The sequence below is a fragment of the Plectropomus leopardus genome, chromosome 4, assembly GCF_026936395.1.
Source record: "Plectropomus leopardus strain MGB_pleo_1.0 chromosome 4, ASM2693639v1, whole genome shotgun sequence".
NCBI classification, from domain to species: Eukaryota; Metazoa; Chordata; class Actinopteri; order Perciformes; family Serranidae; genus Plectropomus; species Plectropomus leopardus.
The window spans coordinates 15337556-15345890 of NC_142179.1; the positions used below are offsets into that span (position 1 = coordinate 15337556).

General features: G+C 39.1%; 1 long non-coding RNA gene across 1 annotated transcript; it reads right to left on the reverse strand.

Annotated features, from left to right (window-relative positions):
- Window positions 1-331: 331 nt before the first annotated feature.
- LOC148189744 (uncharacterized) lies at window positions 332-4762 on the reverse strand. The gene is made up of 3 exons (XR_015776431.1): window positions 4631-4762; window positions 2294-2362; window positions 332-539 (listed from the first exon to the last, which is right to left on the reverse strand). It is a non-coding gene; the product is annotated as an uncharacterized LOC148189744 (long non-coding RNA).
- Between the last annotated feature and the right edge of the window lie 3573 nt (window positions 4763-8335).

The window sequence follows — 8335 nt, forward strand, 5'->3', positions numbered from 1 at the left end:
TTTTTTAGAAAAAAAAGAGAGATAGATAGATAGATAGATAGATATGTTTTCCTTTTTTTCCCAAAATCTGTTTATGGGTAACTTTTTCAATCTCTACATTCAGTTTCATTTTATTTAATCTGTAAGTGCCTTTAAGGTTGAAAACATATTCTTATTTCACTGTCTGACTGATTCACAAACATATTGCGTATCTTCCATCATCATGGTGTTTAAACCAAATAAAGTTGAAGTTTAAAAAAAAGTTGTGAACAATGTTTGTACCGACTGCTCTGTCACTGGAAGAGGTTAAGGTGACCCTCACTTTCCTAATTTTATATATTTCCAGTCCTTGAGTTGAGTAGTAACTAGAGATTTACAGAAAGACCTGCACCTGCAACAAATGTATATTGGGGGAAAAAATCTGTGATCAAAATGTTAATACTATGCTGAAGAGAATGCGTACCCACAAAATTATCATTTGTGTATCAGTTACTCACCCTGTGTTGTGCTGAATTCATGAAGAAAACGTCATCCTCCTTGGTAAAGGAAGAATCCTGAAACTGAAAAAAAGGGGGCCATATGTAAGAACAGCAAAACTAAGTCAAAATGTCTGTTTACAAACTGTCATGCAAATCATGCAGTATAATCCAAGTCTCTTTTGTTCAGTTGTATGGTGAGAGCTTCCAAAACAAGTACATTTTCCCCGGAAACTTTACATTTGAGCCTGTGCAGCACATGCAACCCTTTATCCTTAATAATTTCTTTTCAATATATTTAACGTTTATGAGTGCTATTGAAATATTTTGAATCATTTAAAACACATTAGCAATGTCCTCCTGTGTTCACTTTAATGAGAAATTTCTGTGATCATGTAACATTCAATATAGTCACTAGAGGGCAGCAAATAGAAAGGTTTCATCATGTTTCCTGAATAACTGACTGTAATGTGGATCTGCAGCAGGCAGAACACACACACACACACACACACACACACTCACACTCACACTCACACTCACACTCACACATTATTCAAAGTGATGAAAGGTTTGATTATCTGGATTGATGGCCTAAGCCTGCGTCTTATCAAAAACAGTCCCTGAACTTTGGTAATTGAAGACACTAAATGATGAAGTCTCACACATTGAAAATATTCCTGCAGAGCAGATGGGATATCTGTTGTTACCAATTATTCCACATTACAGCAAAGTTATTGTCAGAAGAAATAGGCTACAGCTGATATATTTTTCAAGTCACTAAATGAAAGAAGCGATATTAGTTTACAGATTGATATTACTCTCTATTTTATATGCTTGGTGTTTATTACATCCTTTATAGCTGACACGCTGTACCGGCATATGAGCGCATTTTAATGTCAACTGCAATTAACTATTACCAGATAAATAAATATTCCTGGCATTATAAGCTGTATATTGTGAAGTTTCCTCGCATAATTGGCCAATATCTAGAAGCAAAGGCAAATGAACAGGCATCTATAGTTCTTTCAGCACAAGGACATCCACGTTACAAAAATTCAGTGCAGTCTATAATTAACTATTTGAAACCTGAGCAAAGTGACTGGATTTCTTTCAAAAAGTGGTAGGGAGGCAAGTAGCAATGAAAGAGAATGAGTGAAAATTTGCAAGAAATAAGTAAAAGTAAAGAAAACTACCTTAAAAATGAGAAAAGAAAGATTAAATTTAAAGAAAAGATCAAGGAACTGACCTGGAAAAAGTGCTTGAAAAATGCATAATAATTGTGTGACATAATTTAAATATGTTATTATGATTATTATCAATATTCCTTTTTCCCTAGCTTTTGAAATTTCATTTTCTAAATCTACTAATCTTATTGCAATTTGTGGAACATTTCTTACCAAGCTGCTTATTGCTTTTCTCCCCATGTTGTTCAAAGAAATCCCACCAATTTGCTCATATTCGACAGATTAAATACTTGTGAAAGGCGTCTGAAAGCAGCACAAAAAAGTGATGTCACCCCCGGTTTCAAAGGTTAAGCCACAAACAAGCAAAAATGTATTGTTGTGAAAAATGTTTTGTTCAATGTTGTTAAAACAGCAGGTTAATTTAATATAATGACATTACTCTCCACCAATGGGAATTTTTAAGTGTGTTATGTTCTGATTGTTGCACCTCCTTCAAAACCAAGTCTGAACAGTGAGAGAGTGAGTGTGTGTGTGTGTGTGTGTGTGTGTGTGTGTGTGTGTGTGTGTGTGTGTGTGTGTGTGTGTGTGTGTGTGTGTGTGTGTGTGTGTGTGTGTGTGTGAGTGTGAGTGTGAGTGTGAGTGTGAGTGTGTCACCTGCAGCCGAAATCAAAAGTTGTTTACCCCGGTTGCTCAAGAGCAGGGACTTTCCTCACCTCAGGTTATCTGCAATTTAGTGGAACACACATTTATGACACCTTTTAATTTACCATTTTTCAAAGCCTCTCTAACATCAAATGAGGCTCTCAGAGCTGATAAGTCAATATTACTACTTTCATAATAACAGGTTATGGGTAGCCAAGATTGTTCTCTTCCATTACAGAGCATCACTGTGGGAGAGCATGTCTCCTGCACTCACAGAATAATGGTTTTACCATCAATAAGATCGTATTTTAGCACAAATATTAAGTCAAACTGGCTTCAACATGTCTAACGCCTCTAGCAGGTGTGAGATTTATTAAGAAACGAGTCAAAGGAAAGTCCTTGTTGTTATTTCACTTGGTGACCATACCTGATGTGGGTGGTCAGGGCTCCGAGGAGTCTCTACATGCACATTGCATATGTGTGTGTGTGTGTGTGTGTTTGAGCAGGGGAAAGAAAAGGAGAGAGGTGCTGCAGCCTTTGAGGATGCTCCCTGTATGACTCCTCTCTCCTCCCTGGACACTGCTTGCTTGTTGTTTCAGTAAACAGAAGGGTCCAGAGATGATCCAAGACAAGCACACAGCCACCGCAGCCCACCCAGGAGCCAAGGTCAGGACCACTAACCTTCAGACACCCACTCATACACTCGGCCCGCCTCACGAATAGTTTTCCAGGTTGACCTAGGGGTTTTAGTTTCAGACTGGAACTCATTCAGCTTAAAGGGATAGTTCAGATTTTTGAAATAAGTTTGTATGCAGTTTTTATCTCTCTACAGTAATTTACATCTAATAAATGTCAGTTGGCACGCTCCCAGTTTAGAGAAGCAGCCTGAAGTTCAGCTAGACGCTAAGCAATGTACTGCTGTGGAGGGGTCAGTAAGAAAACGTTTTAGCCACCTAACAGACGTTAACAAATCATTAATGGTTCAAGTGTACACTATATCGGGAGTAGATTTACTGCTTTATATTTATGTCAGACAGTGATTTCCAATGAGAAGATGAAGCCCTTAGATTGCACACTTTAAAGCCAGAGTTTGGTATTTTAAAGGTTTAGTTCACATTCACCTAAGTTACAAAATAAAGCATACCAACTAGCTGATTGAGGCAGTGGTAGACAAGCAGCTCATGTGTCTGGCAAGCTAAAATTACAGTTTTTCTTAATGGAGTCTGGTTGACGAAAGCATAGATGAGGAACTGAAGCCATTAATGGCTCCTGCATTAAAACAGGCTGTCTGATGATAAGGTAAAGGTGTAAAAATACACAAAAAAAGCATACACTTTAACCCTTTAAAACCTAAGCAAAGTGACTTACAAAAACATGGTAAACAGTTACAAGAAAATTTCCTGAAATTTAGCAAAAAAAGAAAACAAAAGTAAAAAATAAAAAATAATAATGATAATATATATATATATATATATATATATATATATATATATATATATATATACATTTCCCCCTTTTTTTAGATTATTATCCTCTAGTATTGTATTTCTCTTTCTCTGAGTAAGTGACCCAAACACTAATTGTCATGTCATTTTATTTTCCTAATTTCCTGCATTTTCTGGGACATCTCTTGCCTCTCTCACTTATTGCCTTTTTAACCATGTTTTCAAAGGAAACCAAACCAGTTTGCACAGGTTTCAAAGGTTTAAATGTATGTGAAAGACATCTTAATGTAGCAAAGGCGTTCCAGCTTTCCAGTGGATGACTATTATCAATATTTTCAGGGTGAGACTTTTTTTTAGGTGGCTAAAGCAGGTTTTGGTGTTGAACCCCATCCACAGCAGCACATTGCTTAGTGTCTGTGTCAAACTCCAGGCTGCCTCTCCAAACTGAGGACATGCAATTGACACCTGCCTAACTATGGACCCATACAACTCCACTTCAAAAAAATCCAATCTATCCTTTTAATGCTGGAAAACAACCTCCAATTTAACATGATAATCATTGAGTCAAGAAAGCCACTTCTCACCCCAAACACTTAATAATGCTGAATATTTGAGTGAATTATCTGACAGCTATAAAACTTTAATAGTTAATTACATACACTGCATTTTTGACTCCATATTTCCTTCCCTGGCTTTCTCTCTGAACATTTTCCACCTCCTGAATGTGCTGTACTTGTCAGTATTACACACCAGTGTAAATATTTGAATATTTATACTAGCTGAAATATTTCTGTGACATAATTACCACCTTGTCTCTCAAACTTTGCTGCCGAGCACACGGGAGATTCATTCTTGCAGGGGAGTTTCAGGGGTAATTATTTCTCACAGGAGTAATAATACCTACCACTTCTCTCCTGTCCAGAACGGAGGTCTTTGAAACTCAAGAAGATAATTTCAACCCTTCATCTTCTCCAAAAAGAGGAGGCTGTCAGGCCAGGGACGGGCCACACTGTCAGCAAAGGAAAGCAAATAAGACTGAAGGAAGCGGGACAGAGGATATAGAAGAATGGAGGGTATGGGAGAGAAAGGAGTTTCAGAGAGAGACAGATTGAAAAAAAATGGAAAAGAAAAGGCCAGTGACTTCTCTGACAGCCCAGTGCTCACATATGGCTAGGCTTTGCTTGTATAGCCTCACTTCAAGGCGAAGGGCCCTGCAAACATAAACAGTAGAGAGGCTGCAGCTGGAGCAGGGAGGCAGCCGCTTGCTTACCGAGACCTCTCTACACTAAACAATGGATCAAGTGACGCACAGGCCTTTGGCAGCGCAACAGAGACCCAGGCGGCTCAGAAAAGCCTTTCTTCCGTACGTTTATATCTCTGCTCTCTCAATATTTACCCCATGGGAAAACACACAATTTTCCGTTCCTTTTGTTCTGAAAGGAGCAAAAGAGAAGACCTCCCTCCATCCCACTCTCTCCCACCTTCAAGACAGGACAGGTTCAGGGAGGACAAGTGTCTATTTGTGCAAAATCTAGACATAGGACACTATTTTCAATTATACAGTCGTGTCCAAAATTCCACCACTTACTCACTCCTACAGCTACGTACAGGTGTTGGGGAATGAATAGATTTAAGCGTTCCAATTCATTGATATTCACACACACGGCCTGGTTCCCGTTTTGAGAAGAAGCAAATAAAATGAGGATTAGTCTCTCTTAGTGTGTGCATTACTGCATTAGAAATTCGTGAGTGTGCTTGTGTGTGCATCTGTGTTATATCTCTTTTATGGACGGGCACAATGGGGAACGGAAGGGCCCAGGAGCCAGTGAATTAACCCAAATTACAGCTAACAGTTGCCTGGGTAACTGGATAGGAATGAGGGGGCAAATGGTGTGTAATTTCCTAATGAAGGGGGGAAGTTTTTCTTTTTTTCACATTTAGAGACCTCCTTGGCCTGTTACCGTAACAACAGGGGGACTCTGTACCCCCCTAATGCAGTTGTTTGCTTGCTGAGTCATCTAAAAAATTGTTTTCATAGGCCTTAGATACTAACTGTTTATCCTGTTCCCTCATAAACACCTATGATGGTCACTTAAATGCAAGTTTTTAATGACACATTATTATAGTTTCCCTGTGGAGAATCACACAATAATGATGCACATTTCTTAAACCTTAAAGGAGCAGTATGCAGGATTTTGCTGCGGTGAGAAAAAAATCTCTGGATACAATTTCTAAGTTTTCAAAGTGTGTTTCCTCTCATTACAACTTAAAACCAGGTGAAACTAAAAGCTTTTTTTTTTTAACCAGGGTTATCTTTCTAAGTTCCTTAATTTTGCTTTAATTTCAAACAGCTGGGAAAAAAGCTTTCCTGGGTGAAAAAATAGAAACTGCCAGGATCAGGTTGCAAAAAACTAAATACACCTGTCTTTCCAGGTGTGTAAGAGACCCTTCTGTGGTCTAACGCAAAAACACAAAAGGCCATCTCTAGAGTCAGTGTTATGTTTGACCGTTCAGGGCTACTATGCTAAGCTCTGTGAAAGAGGACCCGCTCCTCTTGTAGATATAAACAGCTCATTCTAAAGTAAAGAAAACACAACTATTCTTAATTCAAAGTCATTATACCCTATAAAAATTTATGATAAATATCACATCCATTCCTGATGAAAGATCCCCAAAAGTCCTTCATACAAATCTTCTCCGTTACCTTGTTACTATGAGTAATGAGATCCCATGTAAACACACACATTTCTACCAAAGTAAAAACAGTTTTGATTATTTCATGAGTTTATGTCGCACACTTCATTACACAAATTGGGATTTAGCAACATTTAAATTAGAATCTGATGACAGTTGCTTGGTTGTTTGGTTACTGCTAGGGGTATAATGGTTCATAAACTGAGACCAAAACTGCAACACAAAAGTCCAAAATCAACTTGTTGCGGTTCTATCGTTCCGTGTCTCTTTCAACACCCTTCAATGTTCTTGGAGATGAGTAAATAAACGCATAATTTCACCCCCCCCCCATCTTTTCCTTATACACCTGGCATCCCCAAAACCCAGCCCTAACCCAAAAAACAACCAAAAAATCTATAAAAAAAAAACCAAAACCAAAAAACAATCAATACAATACAGCCCTGATGAAGCAGATTTGCATTAAACTCTTGTACTTCACTGAGAAAGTGAAGTGAAATCACCTTCCATAATGTGACACTGTTTCTGAGTGATACAGAATATATGCATACTCTACAAGGTACAGTTATAAGAGACATTTAAACCAAAAGAGAGGGATTGTGTCATAAAAACTACTCAAAATCATTTTTAAACATTATATATATATATTTATATATATAGAACTACAGTTCTTACTTAGCAACAGTCTGCAGATCCTCTTAACACATTTTAGAGTGAATGTACGGAAACCTGAGCCAAGGATGACTGGAGGCCCAGGTCAGCATGGGTCGACCCGCATTCACAGCTTTTTACAAATCAAATCAAACTAAGTGTCACTGCCTGGCTTCTGCAAATAAACCTTGACTTTTAGGGCTGTCCCTCTGCTGCTGTGTGTATGTCCACTTTATAACAGACTCACACACACGCAGGTTATAGTGGCAGGAAATATAAACACACTCGTCATCCTCTCCTTGACACAAAGAGAGGAGACACTAATGGGAGAACTACAAAAACACAACATCTCTTTGGTGGTATTTCTCGTGACTCCTTCGAGGTATGACCAATCGCACTACAGCATGTAATAAAATAAAATGCAATCATCGAGCTGACTTAAGACATTGTCAGCGATCACTCATAGCGGTTGCACGTCTCACTCCAGTTCCTTGACAGAATCCTGCGTGAAAGATAAGAGAGCTTTGTTTGCCACTGAGCCATGTTAGCCTGCCTCCATTAGCCTCCAACCACTGGCAGTCAGTCGGTGAGCCTTTCTATTGTCACTTAAATGCTAAGCCCCTCTGCTATCTCACTTGAACCAGACTACAACCACAAAAAGACAGATAGGGATCTGCAAATCTCAGTTGTGGGTGAAACAGAAAGAGAAAAGCAGCGAGGGAAGAGTTTGGGGGTTGGGATAAGAGAAAGGGCTTTTTATTCTCCTCCGTCTGTGATTTGAACAGGTGCGACAGATGTGTGGCCTCAGTGTGTTTGTGTGTGTGTGTGTGTGTGCGGAGATGGTCATGATCTACCACCCAGAAGGTCCAAACACACACACACACACACACGCACACACACTATTTACTGAGCTGCATGTTCTGCTGAGACACGCAGACCTTTCTCTTGTTTACCGATAGCTATCAGCACTTTCTCATTTCTGCTAAACAGAACAACACTGACACAGAGCAGCTCTCTTTGGGGTTCCATTTACTTCAGCGCAACAGCTGAAAGAGGTCAGACACAGCTGTGAGGGTCAGCACACGCATGCGCACTCATAGCAAAGGCCTACTTTGTTTTCGCATTAAAGCTATGAGCTTGATGTCAAAATTTGTCTGTGCTTTTTTTGAGTGGTGCAAATTATTTGGTCACCTCTGTCTGAAACACACTTTGACTGAGAGCGTGAGAGGATGGGTGGATGGACGGGCGTAAAAACGACTCCCCTTCC